This window comes from Lissotriton vulgaris, chromosome 4_1, assembly GCF_964263255.1.
Source record: "Lissotriton vulgaris chromosome 4_1, aLisVul1.2, whole genome shotgun sequence".
In the NCBI taxonomy this organism is placed as follows: Eukaryota; Metazoa; Chordata; class Amphibia; order Caudata; family Salamandridae; genus Lissotriton; species Lissotriton vulgaris.
In genome coordinates this window covers 922,001,904-922,023,580 of record NC_141691.1, presented here as the reverse complement: position 1 = coordinate 922,023,580, position 21,677 = coordinate 922,001,904, and the positions used below count along the sequence as shown (strand labels likewise).

Below are 21,677 nucleotides of genomic sequence, written 5' to 3'. Positions count from 1 at the left end.
ATTGAATAAATGTTATCCCAAACTATTTATTTAATTGATAAATGGTAATTGTTTTATTGCACTTAATATTTTATTGTATATGCTTTTATGGCAGTTTTTGCACAATAACGATTTATAAAAGTCTCACATGCAGTGAGGCCGCACCAGAAGTGTCAACACAACCTCAGACTCTGCTCTTACCTGTGGGCAGAGGTGTGGTGAGACTGGGTATACTGCAGCTCAAAAAAGGAGGATGCCACTGTATATACTGCAGCTCAAACATGAGGGAAGAACTGGTACTGTGGGTGATCCCCCACTGGTGTACCAGGCCCCTGAGTTGAGGGTGGCTGTGTGGTAAGCCACACAGGATCTGGAGGGAGTAGCTGAGGATGTGGGGTGCCATGGATCAGCAACGCAGATCTTGCAGTGCAATATGATTCTCTACTTTGGGCCCGAGGGTTATCCGACTGCCTCGCGGCACTAGGTGTGCGACACCATGAGGCCCGTGGGAAGGGTTATTTCTTTTCCCAAGTGGAAGATGCCAGAATTTTTCTTGAAAGTGTTAAGGATGGTGTGAGGGGCCATATATAGGATTGCTGAATAGCAGAGTTTGCTCGTGGGATGTCTGCTGAGGAGCGGATGGCCTTAATAACAGTATGAAAAATGTGGGAAATCCTCCTAAAAGTCACTAATGTATCATGCATCAAGCCTCTCTACGCTCTAGATTGAGCACTTGGGGCTACTTTTTGGCGGATTTCCCTCATCTGCCAAGCTCTAATTAGGGCCTCAAGTCTCTTCTTTTGGTGTTGAAGTTGGGGATATCAAAATATGTTCACTGTGTCTGTTATGTGATTTAGATTTAGTCCCTGCTGCTTCTTCCCTTTTTCCGGTACTGGCTACCCTGCTGAGTTTTGTTCTTTTAGAAGTGCTGTCACGAAGCACAAATATAATATTTGACATTTTTTATTTTGCTTTTAATTTCGCCTGCAAGACCTACTGGGTATATTGGCGGAGGGCGATGTGCATATCACAATATAAATAGTTACAACTGCAGGGGTGGTGTTACTAGCAAATGAAATCCCTGAAATTACACTGGGCCTGAATCACAGAACTAACTTAAGACAAAATCCTAAACTTACTACCATTTTGGTATTCACAGAAGGCCCTTACTCATTTCGGTATTCACAGAAGTTAGGAGTCCTAACTTTAGGACTCCTAAAGGCCCTTTGTGAATACCGAAAGTCTTAAAGTTAGGATTTTTCTCAGTTTAGGAGTAGTAAAGTTAGGACTCCTAACTTTAGGACTCCTAAATGCCTTCTGTGAATACCGAAAGTCTTTTAGTTAGGATTTTTCTCAGTTTAGGAGTAGTAAAGTTAGGACTCCTAACTTTAGGACTCATAAATGCCTTCTGTGAATACCAAAACTCTTTTAGTTAGGATTTTTCTCAGTTTAGGAGTAGTAAAGTTAGGACTCCTAACTTTAGGACTCCTAAACTGACTGCACAATGCAGCACACATGGAAACAGCAAAAATGAGCAGAAATTGAACATTTCTCCTCGTTTCACCAAGGTAAGACCAGGTTTTCCCTGGTATTACTTTTGACTCTGCCCCATATTTACACCACACTTGTATATATGGAGCAGTGTCAAAATCAATGGGTGTTGTGGTGGAACGCCCACAGCAACACCCATTGCCCTCCCCTTTCACACTAAGTATAGTTTAAAATGGTGCCTTATTTACCAGGCAGAGTTAAACCACGTTAAGTGCCTTAATGAGGCCTGTTAAATAAGGCGAAGACCCTATTACCACCACAACGTCCTGATAAGTGACGTTGTGTTGGTGCTAGGGCATTGTAAATATGCCCCTCTGCATGGCTTAACTCTGCTTTGTAAATATCGTCCCCTTTCGAGCAGGTTTCTGTGTGAAAGGGGTGTGTACTGGTTGTTTCTGTGGGCGTTCCACCGCAACACACATTCCTTTTGGATGATGCCCCAGATTTCAAAGCATCTGTAAATCTCAGGCAGCACCAAAATGAACACCACTGAATAGCAGGTGTTAGATGGACGCAATTCTCCTTGTTTTTGCTCTTTCTTTGTGCATTCTGCGACAAACATAGAAAGAGCAAATCACCTTTAAAGATTGTTTATGTGCAGGAATGTGGCCCTTACTGCACATAAACAATCATTCTCTGCATCACAGACACCCTTGCACCATGGTGCAAGTGTTCCTGTGTTGCAGGGAAAAATCCCTGCACTGCAGGCACCCTTGAAAAATGGCACAAGGGTGTCTGTGTTCGTGCTAGGCCGCTTTCCTTAACACCTGCGCAAGGGAAAACACAGAGGTGCACTGTATTCTCGTAAATATGTCACATCCTTATGTTTTTGAAATGACACAGCGCGGCGCTGATAAATTTTATGCCGGCCTATCAAACGCCATTTCCTTGTAAACATCCCCATTGTTTCTCAATTTGTTCAAGCGCGAATAGCTCCTTACCCCATGTCAGGTTTTGCTTACTTTAGTCGCACGTGTGGTGTAAATCCTAATGACAACACACAATCACTTTGAAATGTTACCATCCGCCATTAGGGAGTGAGGAAGGAAGGGACATCCCTCCTGGAAATGTGGAGAAAAAAACTGTACTAGCCTGGGGCACGTTGCAGGAAAAATGAAACAGAGAAAGAACACTAAATTGGGAATTTGCATTGATACAGAGAAAGGAGCCTGGAAGGTAGGAGATACTATTTGAATACTGGGAAGAAAGGGAGGCAGGAAGTAGCAAGGACAAAACTGGTACAATCTGGAGTGTGGGTGGAAACAGAAGACAGTGTTAAAAAGTGGTAATGTGTGAAATAGAAAGAAAAATAGGAGAAAGTGTAGAAAAAAGAGAAAGAAAGGCATAGAGGTACTTCGTATCAGTAAGCCGTTAAATAATGCTGCTTAAAATTTTGTAAAATTATACCATGTTGTAAAATGTATATAGTCCTTCATACCCCTGATGTCGCACAGCTCTCTGATTCTGATATCGTTATGCATATTTGAAAGGGGTAGGGTTGTTGCTTGGTCTATAGGGGCAGGGCAGGTTGTGGTGTGTGAGGGTCTGAGGCATGCTCCAGTCATGGTGTGGTTAGCGTGTAGCTACACATAAATGTGGGTATAGATGCCATCTCGCATATAAGTACTCATCATCTTTTGTAGGAGATATTTGTATGATACAATTTACATGTGTTAGACCTGGCACCATTGGCGTGGGTCTCCCTTCCATTTTTGCTGTTGCCTCATGTATTTTTGCTGGTGTTAGGTGCTTTGGGCACTGTGCCACTGCTATCCAGTGCCACAGTGCAAGTGCTCCCTATAGTAAATTGATGTATGGATTAGTGATTCCAGGTTTGGCTATTTGGTTTACTTGTCAGACCCTAGTCTAGTGCACTGAGTGTGCTCAGGGCGTGTAAATCCAAATGCTGGTGGTGGGCCTGCAGCACTGGTTGTGCCACCCACAGAAGCAGCCTTGTAAAATGTGTCTAAGGTCTGCCATTGCAGAGCCTGCGTGCAGCCTGGCACTGTCATGCTGACTGGGTAAGTGCACCCACTTCCCAGTCCCTAAACCTTCCCTTTTCTTTATATCAGTCACCCCTATGTTAGGCCCAAGGGCAGGGTGCATTGTAAGTATACGGTAGGACAAGCCCTGATGTGTGTGGCATGTCCTAATAGTGAATTACAGCCATTTTTGTTTGTCACTATTGCAAGGCTACTTGTTCTCCATAGGCCAGAATGGGCTGCTGAAATTATTATATTTTATAATCCTAACTGTCTCAGAGAACATGGTAGAAATTTGAGTTTAGTATGCCTGAACTCGGAATGATAAAATACATCTTTTAGTAAAGTTTATTTTAATATTCTCTGTTTACAAATACCACTTTTAGAAAGTAGGTATTTGCTTGTCTAACCATTCAAACCTGCCTCTGCTAGGTTGTGTATTCCTTTGTCTAGTTTTAAAGAAGGACTGGGCTGGGGAATTCCAGGAGACAGGCTGAGTCACCCAGTGATGAATAGAGAGATCTGCATCTAGATGGGAGGGATGAGTTGCACCTGAACCTTGAATAGGGCTGTGCCTGTCTTCCACAATGCTGGCTCCACCCCCTGGGGAGCGGCTGATGTCTCTGCCCTGCACACTGAAAGAAAAGAAGGAGTCCTGTAAACAAAGTGCTCCAGGACTGTACTTGCCTTCCACAATGCTGGCTCCACCTCCTGTGGGGCGTCTGATGTGCCTGCCCAGCACTGTGAAAGGAACGAAGAAGTCTGGTAAACAGAGTGCTTCAGAACTGGTTTGGACTGGGCAAAGGCCCCTCTCCCCTCAAAGAACAAAGGATGTTGGGGTATAATTATTGGTACCCTGATCCCATGAAATTAGATCACTTTGGACTACAAGAAGAAACTTTTACTGAGGAGAGGAACCTGAAGAAACTGAGGAGAGACTATTCCCAAGCGGAAGTGCTGCTTGGGGTATTGGCCTGCAGTGGCTGCCTTACTGCCAAAGGAAGGAGAAAATAACTTTGTGTACTTTGCTTTCAACTTGTGAAGGATCTCCAAGGTCTTGGAAAAGAGCTTGCCTCCTGCTGTCTCAGGGACAACAGACCTCATCCCCCCCAGCTCCCCAGAGTTATTGTGGAAGTGCCTGCTGCTTTTTTGGTCCTTCTGAGGCACTGCGTGTCGCAAGGAGCTGGAAGTGCGACTCAACGAGAAGAAGCGTGTCGCTGTCGCTGTGCCTGCTGTCGCAACTCCGAAGGAGGGTGTCGCCGCTGGAACTGTCGCACTGCACCGCATCGAAGAGAAGCGTGCCGCAACGCAGAGGAAGAGTGTCGCCATTGCTGCTGCTGCCGTCGCAACTCCAAAGGAGGGTGTCGCCGCTGTAGTTGTCGCACTGCACCATATCAGGAGAAGAATCTCACACCGAGGCCGGAGCGTGTCGCCGTCGCTGTGACTACCGTCGCAACTCCAAAGCAGGAGGTTGTCACGGCTGGAACTGTCGCACTGCACAGCATCGACCAAGAGCACCTCGCATCCCCGAGAAAGCACTCCGCCGTCGGAGCTGCTGCCGTCGCACCTTGGATGTCGTCGCTGTAGTTGTCGTATTGAGAGGAAGCTTCACGCAACGTGGAGAAGATCGTCTCCGCTGGAGCTGTTGCCGTCGCATCATAAGGGTGTCACCACTGCAGTCCACGCATTGTACCGAGGACTTCTCGCATCCACGAGAAGCGTGCCCCATCTGGAAGATCTTCACGTCTTTATTTCTTTGTATCTGAACTTTACTGCATTTCCCATCACTGCGACATTGCTTGTCATGGAAGCGCAACACAACTTAAGGTACATGGACGCAGAGTCTTGCATCTAAGAACTGAACTGAACTAAGCTTAATTCTACCATCTTAAAAAAAATCATAGTGTGTATTTTTGTCGTTTATGGTCTTGTGGTAACTCTAAATAAGATCTTGTTATTTTTTATATAAAATCTGTGTGGTGTCCATTTGTAGTGTTGTCACTGGGTTACTGTATGTGGTCACAACTGCTTAACTTACAACGCCTCTAAAATAAGCCTTGACTGCTCGTGCCACCGGTCCTAGAGGGTGAGCAGGGGTTATTTTAGGAGTGTAATCCCCTACTTGTCGCAAGTACCTACCTGTGCCAACTAGAGAGCCCCAAATCTAACAACATGAAAAGAAATATTCACGTTTTTACGGACCTAAAACTCGAGCTGGTTCTCAGTTATTGTTTTTTTTGTAGACGTCTAGTTGCAGAGTTTGGCCACCCAGACATCGGAAGCGCTTCTGTACATGTGAGATTTTGGAAGGAAGTGATAACCATGAGTGATTCCAAGCTGGAACGCAGTAATCTTCTTTCGGAGTAGGTCTGGCTTTAATATTGAAGGGAAAGTGGTCCACTAGTATAGAAGGTATAATGTGAGAAGCACATTTCTGTACAGGTATCTAGCCACAGACAGCCAGTTTAGAGATTGGAGGTCAAGTGAGATGTGACTCCAGGTACTTAGATCAAGGAGTTACCTGGCATCTGCATTCTATATTCTTCTACCCTATAAGGGGCTCATATATATTTATGTGGCTTAAAATGATTGTTTATAGTTTGATGTAAAAACATCCATCTATGTAAGAGACACTTATTGAACTTTATGAAGACTATTTCTGGCTCATATTTAAACAGATATATAGACCAATATAATGATGTAATTGTGTACATTGAACAATGTTTTTAACCTGTGGATTGAATGAGTTCTTTTTTGAATGACTTTGTATGACTGGTTGAATGTATGATGTGTTATATACATCTTGATGACAGGGAGTCCGAGAAACAGCAGCGGTCCGTGCAGGTGGGGCGGGGAAGTCCACAGACATCAGAATAGGGAAAATTAAACAGATAAATAATTATTTTTCCTTCGACTCTTGACAAATTACACCCCCCCCTGTCCTGACCCACAGCGCTTTCCCGCATGGACCGCTTTTGTCCGAGACATATATAAACTAAAGTATTGTCCTCAAAATTATAAATATGTTTAAAAATAAAAAAAATATGCTTTGAATAGGTCTGTCTCGTGATATTAATTATTGCGTCATACATGTTGAAAAGAAACAGAGCAGTTTGCCTTTTTTGGTTTTCTCCCGCTGTTGTCTTCTCCTAGTATCAGTGTTCAGGGGCGCTCTTTTGGTTAGATTAGTTCTGTGGCTTAGCCAAGGTTGGATTCTCAGAGATATTAAAGTCTAGGAGGGGGATTGTGATATTTTCAAGTGATCTTGGAGAAGGAGTGTAAGAAGGCATTAGCAACCGAAGGGTTGTTATGGGAAGATCTGTAAATTAATGAAGAATGATGATGTGACTAACATAGAACGACCACAGGCTCACAACTCGAGGCAAACTTGTGGATTTTTCTGCTCACTAGAGAGATTTTGCAGACACGTTAGTGCTTCTCTAGTCATCTTTTTAATGTGATTCCTGATTAGAATTTGATTACTTGGAGGTATGGCTCTGAGTTTGGAAGGTGCAGAATAATTTCAAGTTTCTGTGATGTAGAGCAGGTCAACATTAGAGTCTGGTGTCCAGTCCACCTAAATCTAATGTACGTTTAGATGGTTGTGGTTCATTGATCTTACATTCAACAGGATAAAAGAGAGATGGTGAATGGAGTTTGGGGATACAACTGGATATATAGCATAGTGTGGGATAATGAGTAGGCGGCCAGGGGGTGAAGCATATGAGAGATTCGCTCACTTATGACTCCATCTTGGTGAGTAGTGGCTCAAAAGGTTGGGAAGAAGTGAGGAAAGATGAGAAAGGAAAGATAATTGGAAGACGTTATTAGGAGGGACCCAGTGACAAGAGTAAAATAAGGATTCTTGAGGGGGGTGACAAGTAAAGGGTCGAAACAGAGTGGAGAGGATCGGTGGTTGAGGAGCATGAGGTATTGCAGGTGGCGGATGGAGGAGGATTTGAGGCTTGCATGAGGATGTGCAAGTGCCAGTGCATGTTAGATTTACACAGCAGAGCTCTCTGGACATGATGTGTCGTAAATCTGAATTGCATGAATGAACTAATGGAATTTCAAGCTATAACCGTTACTGATACACTGAATGGCCTGACATTTACATAGGATTAAAATGGTGGTGGGCTGTGCACAACATATATGATCTAGCAGCAACCATGCGATGTGATAATTAATTGCATGTCAATCGGAAGGAATAAAGAGCTCGCCTCAGTGTCTCGCTTAACACTGTTGGCAGAAGATGTGACTTAATGGCTAGAACTGCTGACCTTGGAACATGAGGAGTGACGTTCAAATCCCGGCATTGGGTCAACTTCCTGTGATTCAGCAGAATTCAGGTGCTCGCTGTGTGTCTAATTTGTAAGGTAGTCTGGCACTGCTGTAATGCCCTTGGGCCAGGGGTGCATTACACAACAAGCATTGGCATAGCCAATAGATCTTGCCTAAGTAAGCATTGCTGCTGTTCAGCTTAACTAAAGGTTAGTGGTGTGAAGTACAGTAGCTTGGAGTGGAGTGGAGTAGAGTCGCTTAGATTGGCAAGGTGTGGAGTGGTGTAGAGTGGAGTGATTTAGACTAGAGTGGCATAGACTGGAGTAGAGGGGCTTAGAGTGGCATAGAGTGTATATAGTGGTTTTGCATAGAAGGATGCAGAGTGGGGTGGGTTGTAGTGGAGTGGCATGAAGAGGAGTGGAGGGGAGTGGTGTAGATTAGAGCTCTGTTGAGTAGAGTGCAGAAGAGTTGAATGGCGTAGAGTGGCTTGGAGTAGAGTGGAGAAGAATAGAGTGAAGTAGAGCGGAATAGAGTGGCATTGTGTGGAAGGGAGTGTAGAGTAGAGTGGTGTAGAGTGGCATGGAGTGGCATTGTGGGGAATGGAGTGGCCTACAGTAGAGTGACATAGATTAGAGTTGAGTGGCGTTGAGTGGCCTAGGGTATTGTGGTGTAGAGAATATTGGAGTAGAGCGGAGTGGCATAGAGTGCCGTGACCTAGAGTAGTTGGGCATAGCTTGAGGTGGAGTGGCATAGAGTAGCGTGGAGTAGAGTGGAGTGACTTGGCATAGAGTGGTGTAGAATAGAGTGGTTTAGAGTAGTGTGGAGTCGCATAGAGTGGCACGGAGTAGAGTGGAGTGACGCACAGAGGAGTAAAGTGACGTAATGTAGACTGGAATAGCATTGTTTGGGGTAGAGTGATGTGGGTGACATAGAGTAGAGAGGCCTAGAGTAGAGTAGAATAGCATTGAGTAAAGTGGCATGGAGTGAAGTGGCAAGAAAGTGGAGTGGCATAGAATGGATTGGCTTGGAGAATAATGGAGTGTCATAGAGTGGAATGGCGTAGAGTAGATTGGCAAATAGAGGGAATGGAGTAGAGTGGAGTAGAGTGGAGTGGCATATAGTAAAGTGGCATTGTGTAGAGTGGTGTGGGTGGCATAGAGTGGAGTGGCAAAGAGTAAAGTGGTACAGGGCATAGAGAGGAGTAGAGTGGCGTAGACTGGAGTAGAGTGATGTAGAGCTGTATGAAGTGGCATAGCATAGAGCAGCGTAAATTGGAGTGGCGTTAAGCATGGGCGAATTTTGCGGATCTCGCGTTCGCGAATTTTGCGGATTTGCGGATTCGCAATCCGCAAAATCCGCGAATTCCCGCGAATTTGCGGATTTTTATTTTTTTTTGTGTTCGCCCGTGTTTCTGCCAGTTCGCGAGGGTTTTTACAATTTCGCAATTTGCGAACTTACCTGTCGGGTCGCAAGTTTTGCGAACTTGTTGTTTCTACATGTCCAGCCTGTTTGGGACACTCTTCTTCATCACTGCAACTCTCTGTCACCACTGCCACTCTCTGACTACTCATGCCACCCTCTGGCCCACCCATGCCACCCTCTGTTTCATCACCACACCCTCTGGTTGTCCAGTGTACATTATTTTCGGCAAAGCAAAGCACACCTTCCCTGCCTCAAGTGACCTGAATTAATTTGGGGCTGATTAATGTGTCACAGAATATTTTTTTAGCTGGCACCTGCTTCCTTAGTGCGCCCTGATTAGTGATCTTTTGCACTTGCTAAGTGCTTTCATTGTTGCAAAATTAGTTACAACACCTGCCCTGCCCCAACTGACAATAATGAATTAGGGGCTAATTAATGTGTCACTGAAAGAATTTAAAGTTCCAGCCTGGCACCTGCTTGTCTGCTCCTTTAGCTGTAAATCAGGACCTTTGTGGCATACAGTTAAGGTCAGAGCAGGGTCACACAATAGTTGCAAGCAGGCAACCGAATTCTGGAGGGCCCCCTCAGGAAGCAATACAAAGAATCGTTACACAAATCATGAGGTTGACCTTTTGCACCTGCTCATTGCTTTTGCTTTTGCTGAAATCGTTTTGCGGTTTTTTTCGCGCTATTCGCGGGGCGCGGCGTCGTGCGAAACCGACCGCGGAAGCCGCCAATTCGTGCGAATGAGCATTTTATTTTTTTGCGGCTTGTTGTTTCGCGAGTTTTTTTGCAGTATTCGCGAGCCGCTTGCAGCGCAACACGCGAATTTACCCCAAGGTCGAGTACGGGCGCGGCCATTTTGTTTGCGTGACGTATTTCCGTTTCCGCCCGCTATGTATAATCTCGCGCAGTAAGCGCATTGCGAGTAGAGGTTCGCACGAGATCGCGCGGGAAATCTAGAGGTTCGCACGAGATCGCGAGGAAAATCTCGCGCGAACTGACTTTCGCGCTCGGAAACGGGCGCCGGCCATCTTGTTTTTCATTCATTTCCTGTGTCTGGGCATGGTGTTTAATCCTCTTGATATCTTTCCCATCCTTTGCTTGTTTTCAGTTTTTTTTTTACGATTTTGCTTCTTATCTATCCCTCTCTTTTCCTAGCTGTATATTTTTGTCTTTTCTGCTATTTTTCTTTACTTTTAAACTACTTTTGTAAACTCTTTTCTTTTCTTCTTCCCTATCCTATTCTTTCTTAATTTTCTACTTCTTCCTACCTTACCTGCCCAGACCATGGTCAAGCCAGGCGCCGTGAAGCTGCCCAGGCACTTGAGGGCCGCAGCGGCGGCGGGGAGTAGTGCTGGACCCAGTGGCAGGACAGCAGGCGTGAGATCGAGGGGGGAGCAGGTGACGCGCCGGGAGATATTCAGCCCGGAGGAAGTGGGCGCGCTGGTCTACTTCGTCCAGCGCCGCCTGCCCAGGACCATCGCGGGAGGCGGCAGGATCGCGGCCGGCGGCTACAACATGCGGGAGCGCCGGAAGCGGTGGGAGAAGGTGTGCTGGGCCATATCCCACCTCTACGGGGTCCAGCGCACCTACAGCCAGGTCACCCATCGCTGGACGGACCTCCTGGACCGCGAGCGCGACCTGCTGGACCAGCTCGGCTTGGAGATCCCCGGGCTTGGTGAGTAGTAGTAGCCATTGGCATTTAATCACTCACTACTATGATGTTTTCTCCTGCTCTGTGTTGTTGTATTGCAAATATTTGTTTTTTACATGAAGCAAGCCAATAATGCCGCTGATGACGATTACATTGTAGTTAAATTATATTTCAAAATCTTCTGTGCATTTCAGGTGCACTGCTCTCCTTCTCAGTGAGGTTGCTACTATGCTTATTTGTTTTCTATTTCGTGGTCTCATTGGCCTGAGTAACTATTATGTATGAGTGTACTTAACAGAACTGCGTAATGCTAGACACTAGGGGGCAGATTACATTTACAAGCCCCTTGCGCCACGTTTACGTTGCCTTGCGTGACGCAACAGCGGCGTAAACGTGCCGCATCCCTGCAAGTCATTTACAGCATGACGCATCTAGGGAGATGCGTCACGTTATAAAGCCATGGGCCTGCACCACAATGGGTGCGTTCCTAGTACGCAGGGTGGGCGGTCCAGCGGCTGTGCGCCTCGCAAAATTGCCTGCGTGAAATCTACAAGATTTAACGCAGGCACTTCTGCGACGCTGCTACGTCAATTCAATTCCTTATGTCTGCTCGAAGCAGGCGAAAGGACTGACACAGCATGTAAAGTATTGGGTGGCCCTGAGCATTACTGGAGTTGCATTGCGTTGGCGACGTGACTCCAGCGATGCGCCGCTCTTACGTGACGAGATGCGTCACGCAAGTGCCTACCCTTGCGCCAGGGCGCGCCGCATTGTAAATGAGGCACATCTGCCGTGTCGCAAGGGTAGTTTTGCGTGACGCATTTGATCTGGCGCATCTCTGGAGATGCGCCAGAACGCGTAAGTAAGTATGCCCCTAAGGGGCAGAATTGCAATTACCGTCGCATCCCTGCAAAGTAGCAGGGATGCGCCATTAATTGTGCGGCCCGCTACCACCACCAAACATGGTGCGCCGTATTTGCAATGCGGCGCCCCATGGGCCCAAAACGTCACCGAAGCTTTACTGCTGGAGTTGCGTCGCAACGATGGCGCAGCTCCATCAATGCTCTGGGGTACCCTATCTCCCCAATGCTGGGTCAAGCCGTACGTCTGCTTCAAGCAGGTGCAGGGTTTGTGTGACGCATCATTGTCCTAAAGGTGACTGATTGATATTTTGTAGATTTCCCTCAGCCACTATTAGGATGTGTTCCAGCGCAGGAATGCCCTCCCTTGCGCCGGAACGCCCCCTGATGGCGCAGGGCTTTATAACGGGATGCATCTCCCAAATGCGTCACGTTGTTATAATATTATACGCCGCACCATGGCGCCCTTTTTTGTTTAGCTGCTGCGTCACAAAAGTCACGCAAGAACGGCGCAAAAGAGCCGCAAGGGCTTAAATCTGCCCCTTCCTTTGTAACCCTGACAATAAGAAAAATAGTGGCGGTGGATTGATAGTTTGACTATTTAAATGACTGGTAATGTAGCAGGCAACTGTTAGTGTTGTCACTGATCTGACTGAAATCACAATGGAGTTTGTCTGTCACTTTGCGTCTTGCCTGCGGACTGCTGCCTGCCAGTCCTAGGTGAACGTTTCAGTACTTTGTTTAGTGAGTTACGTGACTTTCGAAGTCACAGGTCCGCAAATAAATAAAAAGTAACCATAATCAATATAATTTCGCGGAAATATTTTGTTATTGTTCTTTTGAAATGTTTGATTTGGTTGACATTGACAAGCAACAATCATCCATGTTTTCTGTTCTTTCTTTCATGTTGTACGTCAGCTCCCCCCAGGGGCGAGAGGAGGACACAGGAGCAGCAGGCGGCGGATGCTGTTCAACAGGGCCAGGATCGGGCAGGCGAGGGCTCCTCTGCTGGCCCCAGTAAGTTTTCATTTTAGACTAGTACCTATTTTTCCTAGCGTTCCTCATTTGAATTTTTTCAAAATTGTCTTTGCTCTTCTTGTAGACTGTATCTAAATTCTTATCCTGCCTCTACTATGACTCCCTGTGGTATTACTAGATTATTCTTATAAGTCTGTCTGTGTAGCTAACTAAGATTGCACGGTTGGCGAAACTCCCATGATTCTAGTCAGCAATAGCTCTATCAACTTAGTGCAGTCCTCTGGGATTGTCCATAATGTCTTTTGAAGTGTTCTATCTGGACTCATGCTTGCAAAAATTGCAAAACCTTTCGCTCAGTCACTCTAGTCTGGAGGACCAAAAAACACAGATTGTATTTAAATTTAAAAGCTTTATTAAAAGTAAACACATTTATTAAAATGAAGTCATAATAAAACTAAACGTTTAACTGATAATGGAAAAGTGGTTAGTGCTGACGATTAATTGAAGACATTTCTTGTGGTCGAGCCGAGCTCTCACCTGGTTTCAACTTGATCTTGTTGTTAGAAGTCCATCTTCTGTCTGTGTGGAGAAAAATGGTGCGTGTTAAAAAATCAGCCTTCATCAGTTGTGCCAAAAGTGCAGCAAGACAACCTTCCCTGGAAAAAGGGACATTTTTTTTTAACTTTAACGTAGACAGTCACAAATTACATTGTTTTCACATGTCTTCATTCCTAGACCAAATACTAGTGACTAGTGAGTGCTTTATTCTAAGATTCTTAAATGTACTTTGTAGGTGGAACATCTGGTGGCGGGGCCAGTGTGGTGGTGGTGCTCGACACGGAGGCGGAGGGCAGTTCATCAGGGGAGGAGGCGGCGGCGGCGGCTGTGAGAGTTGAGACGGTGGTGGCGGCCAGAGGTAAGCTCTTATATATTCCTTTCTTATTGAGATTGAAGACTAGCTGGGAAGGCAAGAATATGAGATGCATGGCTGGGTGAATGATGAAGCAATGATGGGTGGAAGGACAACAGCCTGGGTGGGTGACACAGAAACTGTATGTGTCCATATACCTGGATCATGCTACTATCTGACTCTTAGATAGCATATGTGTATCTAGAGCAGGGGTACTCATAGTACGGCCCGCGGGCCGGTGGTGGCCCGGCAAGCCTTCCTTGGCGGTGCGCAGACCTTGCAGACAATCACTGCTCCCCCGGCCCCCACAGAGCAGAGGCTTTTTTGTATTTCACCTGTTAGCGCCCCTGCATCTCCACTCTGACAATCACTGCTCCCCCGGCCCCCACAGAGCAGAGTGGAGATGCAAGGCCACAAAGAGGTGAAATAGAACAAAGCCTCTGCTCTGTGGGGCCGGGCAAGCAGTGATTGTCAGGGTGGAGAAGCAGGGGCGCTAAAACAAACAAAGCCTCAATAATATGTTAATGGTCTTTTAAAGACCTGTTAAGTACTTTGGTGTTGTTGTCTGTGTGTGCGCGTTGAGGAAGCGGTCTCAACCCAGGCTGAAGGCTGACACAGATAGACACACACACAGTGAGATGACAGAGGGAGAGGGAGGGCAGGAGGGAGAGAGAGATGGAGGGAGGGCAGGAGGGACAGCAGGAGGGAGAGAGATGTATGTAAATGCTGGGTCTGGTGGCTCAGTGGATGAGGGCATCTGCTGCAGGGACCTGTGTGCAACCTCATGGTCACAAGTTATCGTTTTGCTTTAGCCCCGCCCCCTCTGACTCCGCCCCCACCAGTGCGGCCCTCGGCCCCAAACTACACTGTAAATGTAGCCCCTGAGAGAAAGTTTGTGAGTACCCATGATCTAGAGAGAGTAGATGGTCAGTGGATGAACTAAGTGTAACTTTGAAGAGCATGTAACACTGCACCCGCACGTCCGTTCCAGTGTAGGAAAGGCAAGGAAAAGAACTTTTAATTTTGTCCAAATACTACCATAAATAGTAGCAGTAGTTTGTATTGCAAGCACTGCATAGATCCGGTTATTATGGTGGCCACTCCCTACCTCTCTTAATAAGTTTAGTAGTACTCAGTCATTCATGTGTGGATGTATCACTGCCTGTCACTCAATAAAAAGCAAAGCACCTAAAGTCATCCCATATATAAGCAAAAACATCCCATGTGAAGTGATAGATAATCAGATTATTTATCTTCTTCAATTTTCCATTTCTAGTACTCATTTCCACTGTAGGGTGAAAGTTAAATTAATTAAGCAGTAGCCCTTGAGTTGTAACAGAGTATTCTCAGTGCCACCCGTAATAGAAAAGTAAGAGATTCACCACCTGCATGTACTGGACGGGTACAGTAACGCAACGGCAACGCAAGTCTAGGTCACTCCTCATGGCGTGCGTCTCTTTTTCTCGGGTGCAAGTTTACCGCGCTGGCATTATGCCGGCTTGCAGAAAATAACGTACCAATTTTCCAAAACAAGAGACAAGAAGAAGAATAAGACTGGTGTACTTTCATAGTCGACTCCAATGGAAGTCCACAGTGCTCATAGAATTTGTTCCTTAAACTCCCACTAATGTTAGAGCAAGGATGAAGAAGTGTGAGGTTAGATAGATACTGGCCTCAATAGTTATGTAATGCGCTTGCAAGTTGCTAGTTGTACTGCAGCACACATTTCTGCTGAATGATTGAGTTAATCTTAAAGAGCATTGGTTACAGACTATGTCTTTCTTTCTTCATATAGGTTCTCCTTCCAAACGAACAAGGAGGAAGGAGCTGGCTAGAGCGGCCCGGCAACGGAGAATCGAGGCCACTGTTGCGGAATATCGGCGGCTGGTGGCCCTGGAGGACGAGGAAAGTGTGCGGTCGACAACAACGACAACGTCGTCTGCATCGGCCTCCGTGGCCCCACCGGCTGCCACCCAGCACAGTGGTCCACCGAGACTGAGCCGGGCTGCCAAAGGCAAACGCCACCGCCGAGCAGCAAGGCCAACAGCTGCTTCTCACAGGCCTTGCACCTGCAAGGCAGTGAAGGCACGCCTGTGCCGTACTACCCAGATGGTGTCCCGCCTTCAGCAGGAGCTCGCCTTGCTCCGCGAGGAGCATGATGCCCTGGCCCAAAAAGTTAACAGCATCCACCCATAGTGTCCCTTGCCCCTTTTTTAGAGACTTTTGGGGGGTGGGAATTGGGAGTTGGGTTTTTGGGGACTTTTGAAGGACAATCGTTGGGGTTAGGGAGGGTCTTGCGGGAGATTATTTTGTTAGGGATATAAATATACTTTTTCAAACTTTATCTGAGCATACCTGTTTTTTACTGCTTGCCTGGTGGGTGGGGGTTTAACGTTGACTGTTTTCCTGAAAGTTTAGTTCCATTTTCTTCCTTTAAGTGTAAATGCCCAAATGTTTTCAACACTAAGTGCCTCTCACAGACTAAGTGAAGTGAATCCAAGAGTCCTAGGACTTTAGTAGTACTACCTTCAGTCTCTCGTCTCTCGTACTAATACTCCATTATACCCCCAAACCACCAAACGCTTATCTTACCTGTAATTTGTGTTTGAAAGTAGGGCTAGGCCCAGGGCTGGCTCCACGGGAAACACCGAATAACGTTGGCAATCTTGGTCGGATAAAATTTCCTCATAGCGGTGGTACTAGTGGTGTGACACAGTGGCAGTTGCATGCCTTTTTTTTTTTTTAAATATTTTTATTAAAGTTTTTTTCCCCTTTATTCCCCCCCAAGATGAGAACAGGGCACAATAACATTCGTTACATTACAAAACAGAAAAAATGCATGAATATTCGGATTATACAGAATATTATGAACAAGGAGATAAAATCGATTCATATATGGTTTTCTCAAAGCAGTTGCATGCCTATGAAAAAAAAGAAAATGAAATCTGGTTTGTCCTCCTGAGCAATTCAACGGTACAACTGAGAATATAGCAGGTGACAGAAGTACAGTAGAGCAGTGCCACATTGTAGCCTAACAAATGGTAAAGTATAACTACTAATTCGGTTGAAGTTCTTTCACATTAGCAATGGTTCTTTGTCAAGCAGAGTAAGAATATATCATCGACAACTGTGGAAAGAAAGAATGCGACAGTACAGGGCCTGTGTGGAATTATTGATAACTATATTCAACATAAGGTCTCTGTAGCCAGATACCCGAGAGCCTTGCTGGTCACTATAAATCCATTCACAACAACACTCAATGGGGTTGGTCTGGAAGGTGTCACGTTTACTCCCCGTGATCCAGTCGATGCAAATATGGTTCCACCTCCAAATGTCACCAACACCCAGAAGTGTAAACACAGGGTGTTCGAGGCATTAGGCGAGGGAGAAAAATAACAAACTAAAATAAAAAATGTGGGATGGGTAAAGGTAGGGTCAGCAGGGAAAGGATACCTGTAAGAGAAGACAAGACAGGCATCAGTGAAGTGATGTCCTAACATACAAGGGTACTCTCATATAGTCTCACTAAATAGTCTGCAAGTCTCCCGCCTACTCATGGGAAATGTAGTTTCATAGTACGGTAGGCGCTTAGGGGCTGCGTAACCTGACAGAAGGTATAGTAGATAGAAAAGGAGAAATTGCTTTTTTTCTAGGTGTCCCCTCACTCACCAGGGTTGCCCCTTGGTGACATGCTTCATCATTGGGGCCATCCCAGTCCTCTACGGCCTGGGGCGTGCTGCGACTTGCGAATTACGTAGGAGCACTTACAAATGACTATGTGTGGTGCAGATAGTGGAGTGGACTAAGTGATGTGTTAAGGGATCAATGTAGAAGCCGAGAGAGAGCAAAGAAATGCAGTCACAGTCAGAGAAAAAGGCAAGGGATACTGTATCTATGTGGTTGTAGTGGTCCTGTTGGAAGTGGTAAGTAAGTTGCCCGCAGAAAAAAAATCCTCCTATTAGCGGCACTCCTCCATTGCAGCCGACGCTTCGTCCACCGATGTTGGTCACCAGAAGACACCCTGTCCACTGCCTGCCTGATGCTGAATTGTGGCTCGCTACTGTGAAGCCTGACTCCATCCTTTTTTCCCCATTGCAGAGACTGAAACCCGGCCTGTAATTATTCAACGAAAAACAGGAAGTCATATAATATTACAACACCACTGATAAATAAATATAAGGTATGTAGGCTGTGGAGTGCAAAAAGTCACAATTTGTTTTTCCTAGTAGACAGACAGTACAATGTTTTTGAAAGTGCGTACTCTGAGTCACCTTTTGAAGGATAAATAAGTATGGGCAAATTAATGTAGCGGATCTTGCCCCTCAAGCTAGGTGTACTGTAAACTGTGTTTTAGAACAAAAATAGATCTTCCTAGCAGTGCTCCCACCCAAAAAACGAGGCCTAGCAGAAAACTGGAGACAAAACTTACTTTGAAAGTAAAAGTAGGCCGAAGTACCCTAATTACCCATTACCCCCCGTGGATTGCATTCAAACCACTTGCAAGCAACCAAGCAAAAGTAGCCATAGCCAGCATCGCTCCAAGACTCGAAATCCCCCCCACTCAAACACATGCAATAGAAATACTGCTAACCCTAACGAACCCTAAGTTAAGAATAGTGGCAAAGGCTTTCTTTAACTATGCCAAATCCCCCCTTTCCCACCATGGATTTTCTTCAAATGACTTGCAACCAAAATTACACATTCTCACGAGTGCTCTAAGACCCCAGAACTCAGTTTGAAAAATCTAGAACACCCCGATACACATGCAATCCTGCTGCTAGGGCTAACCCTAACGAACCCTAAGTTACAAAAAGTGCCAAAACTAAAGGCTTTTCCGCGCGGATTTTGTCCCAACCACTTCTACCCGGTATTAGACCTTCCCAGGAATGCCCCAAGACCCGGCAACCCACCCGCCAAGAAGCATAACACCCCCAAACAGGCCAAAAGCAAAATCTCATACTTGCAATATTTCTGGGCCTTCGGTCCAAACGCGCTGCGTAGCTAGGCCATAAGTCGGGGTTGGCACGACGGATTTCCTGAAAAGCAAATGCAATCAAGATTAGAGTGTCCCAGCAGTGCTCCCAGACCACGAAACTCACCCAGAAACACCAGGAAGCCCCCCAAACAGGCCCCCGAAAACGCTACATAGAGCAAAATGTCAGAAATAGCCCAAAAAAAAATCGGCCTGGATTTAGTCCCAACCACTTCTACCCGGTATTAGACCTTCCCAGGAATGCCCCAAGACCCGGCAACCCACCCGCCAAGAAGTATAACACCCCCAAACAGGCCAAAAGCAAACTCTCATACTTGCAATATTTCTGGGCCTTCGGTCCAAACGCGCTGCGTAGCTGGGCCATAAGTCGGGGTTGGCACGACGGATTTCCTGAAAAGCAAATGCAATCAAGATTAGAGTGTCCCAGCAATGCTCCCAGACCACGAAACTCACCCACAAACAGACGGAACCCCCCCTAAGAGCACCTCAAAGGCAAGCAAGTCATCAAAAACACAAAAAATTTTCCGCCTGGGATTTGGTCCAAAACACTTTTATCCGGTATTAGAGCTTCCCAGCAATGGCCCCAGAGCCGTCAACCCAGGAGAAAACGAGTAGAAGACCCCCAAACAGCCAAAGAGCAAAAGTACAAAAATGGGGACTTAGTCAATTTTTCACAAATTTCCCAAATCACTCCGCGCGCGCTCTGCAGCTAGGCCCTAAGTCCCCTCTGCCACCATGGATTTGCTTCAAACCTCTTGCAAAGTAAAGTAGATATAGCCAGCAGTGCTCCCAGACCACGAAACTCACCCAGAAACACCAGGAAGCCCCCCAAACAGGCCCCCGAAAACGCTACATAGAGCAAAATGTCAGAAATAGCCCAAAAAAAAATCGGCCTGGATTTAGTCCCAACCACTTCTACCCGGTATTAGACCTTCCCAGGAATGCCCCAAGACCCGGCAACCCACCCGCCAAGAAGCATAACACCCCCAAACAGGCCAAAAGCAAAATCTCATACTTGCAATATTTCTGGGCCTTCGGTCCAAACGCGCTGCGTAGCTAGGCCATAAGTCGGGGTTGGCACGACGGATTTCCTGAAAAGCAAATGCAATCAAGATTAGAGTGTCCCAGCAGTGCTCCCAGACCACGAAACTCACCCAGAAACACCAGGAAGCCCCCCAAACAGGCCCCCGAAAACGCTACATAGAGCAAAATGTCAGAAATAGCCCAAAAAAAAATCGGCCTGGATTTAGTCCCAACCACTTCTACCCGGTATTAGACCTTCCCAGGAATGCCCCAAGACCCGGCAACCCACCCGCCAAGAAGTATAACACCCCCAAACAGGCCAAAAGCAAACTCTCATACTTGCAATATTTCTGGGCCTTCGGTCCAAACGCGCTGCGTAGCTGGGCCATAAGTCGGGGTTGGCACGACGGATTTCCTGAAAAGCAAATGCAATCAAGATTAGAGTGTCCCAGCAATGCTCCCAGACCACGAAACTCACCCACAAACAGACGGAACCCCCCCTAAGAGCACCTCAAAGGCAAGCAAGTCATCAAAAACACAAAAAATTTTCCGCCTGGGATTTGGTCCAAAACACTTTTATCCGGTATTAGAGCTTCCCAGCAATGGCCCCAGAGCCGTCAACCCAGGAGAAAACGAGTAGAAGACCCCCAAACAGCCAAAGAGCAAAAGTACAAAAATGGGGACTTAGTCAATTTTTCACAAATTTCCCAAATCACTCCGCGCGCGCTCTGCAGCTAGGCCCTAAGTCCCCTCTGCCACCATGGATTTGCTTCAAACCTCTTGCAAAGTAAAGTAGATATAGCCAGCAGTGCTCCCAGACCACGAAACTCACCCAGAAACACCAGGAAGCCCCCCAAACAGGCCCCCGAAAACGCTACATAGAGCAAAATGTCAGAAATAGCCCAAAAAAAAATCGGCCTGGATTTAGTCCCAACCACTTCTACCCGGTATTAGACCTTCCCAGGAATGCCCCAAGACCCGGCAACCCACCCGCCAAGAAGCATAACACCCCCAAACAGGCCAAAAGCAAAATCTCATACTTGCAATATTTCTGGGCCTTCGGTCCAAACGCGCTGCGTAGCTAGGCCATAAGTCGGGGTTGGCACGACGGATTTCCTGAAAAGCAAATGCAATCAAGATTAGAGTGTCCCAGCAGTGCTCCCAGACCACGAAACTCACCCAGAAACACCAGGAAGCCCCCCAAACAGGCCCCCGAAAACGCTACATAGAGCAAAATGTCAGAAATAGCCCAAAAAAAAATCGGCCTGGATTTAGTCCCAACCACTTCTACCCGGTATTAGACCTTCCCAGGAATGCCCCAAGACCCGGCAACCCACCCGCCAAGAAGTATAACACCCCCAAACAGGCCAAAAGCAAACTCTCATACTTGCAATATTTCTGGGCCTTCGGTCCAAACGCGCTGCGTAGCTAGGCCATAAGTCGGGGTTGGCACGACGGATTTCCTGAAAAGCAAATGCAATCAAGATTAGAGTGTCCCAGCAATGCTCTCAGACCATGAAACTCACCCACAAACAGACGGAACCCCCCCTAAGAGCACCTCAAAGGCAAGCAAGTCATCAAAAACACAAAAAAATTTCCGCCTCGGATTTGGCACAAACCACTTTTAGTGCTTCCCAGCAATGGCCCCAGACCCGTCAACTCACCTGCAAAGAGGTAGAACAACACCCCCACAAGTGCTGAGTCTTTCTTCATTGGGCGTAAACCAGCCCTCTGCTTTGATGGAAATAGGAGTCTGGAGGAGGAGGATAGAGGAGCATGTTCTTCTGAACTTGTGAACCTGAGGAATGCAGACTGCGGCACCTTCAAATAAATTAGCAAACAAGTGAAGACAGTTCTGCTGATGGGCTTGTCTTTGTGATTATCTGATTAAAGTTTGAATTATATTAACTGTGCACAACAAAGAAAGACAGACACACAGGAATAAAAGTGAATAAGGATGAAAAAGAAAGTTATTGATTCGTTGTCTCATTTTCAGGGCTCGAAGTCGGAATCACGGTCCAGGAATAAGAATAAGGCTTCG

The 21,677-nt window shown here is 46.4% G+C and overlaps 1 protein-coding gene across 1 annotated transcript in view; it reads left to right on the top strand.

The window, feature by feature from the left end:
* The window catches only part of ELOVL2 (ELOVL fatty acid elongase 2), a 560,054-nt gene that overhangs the window by 202,443 nt on the left and 335,934 nt on the right, over positions 1-21,677 (top strand). The window lies entirely within an intron of this gene.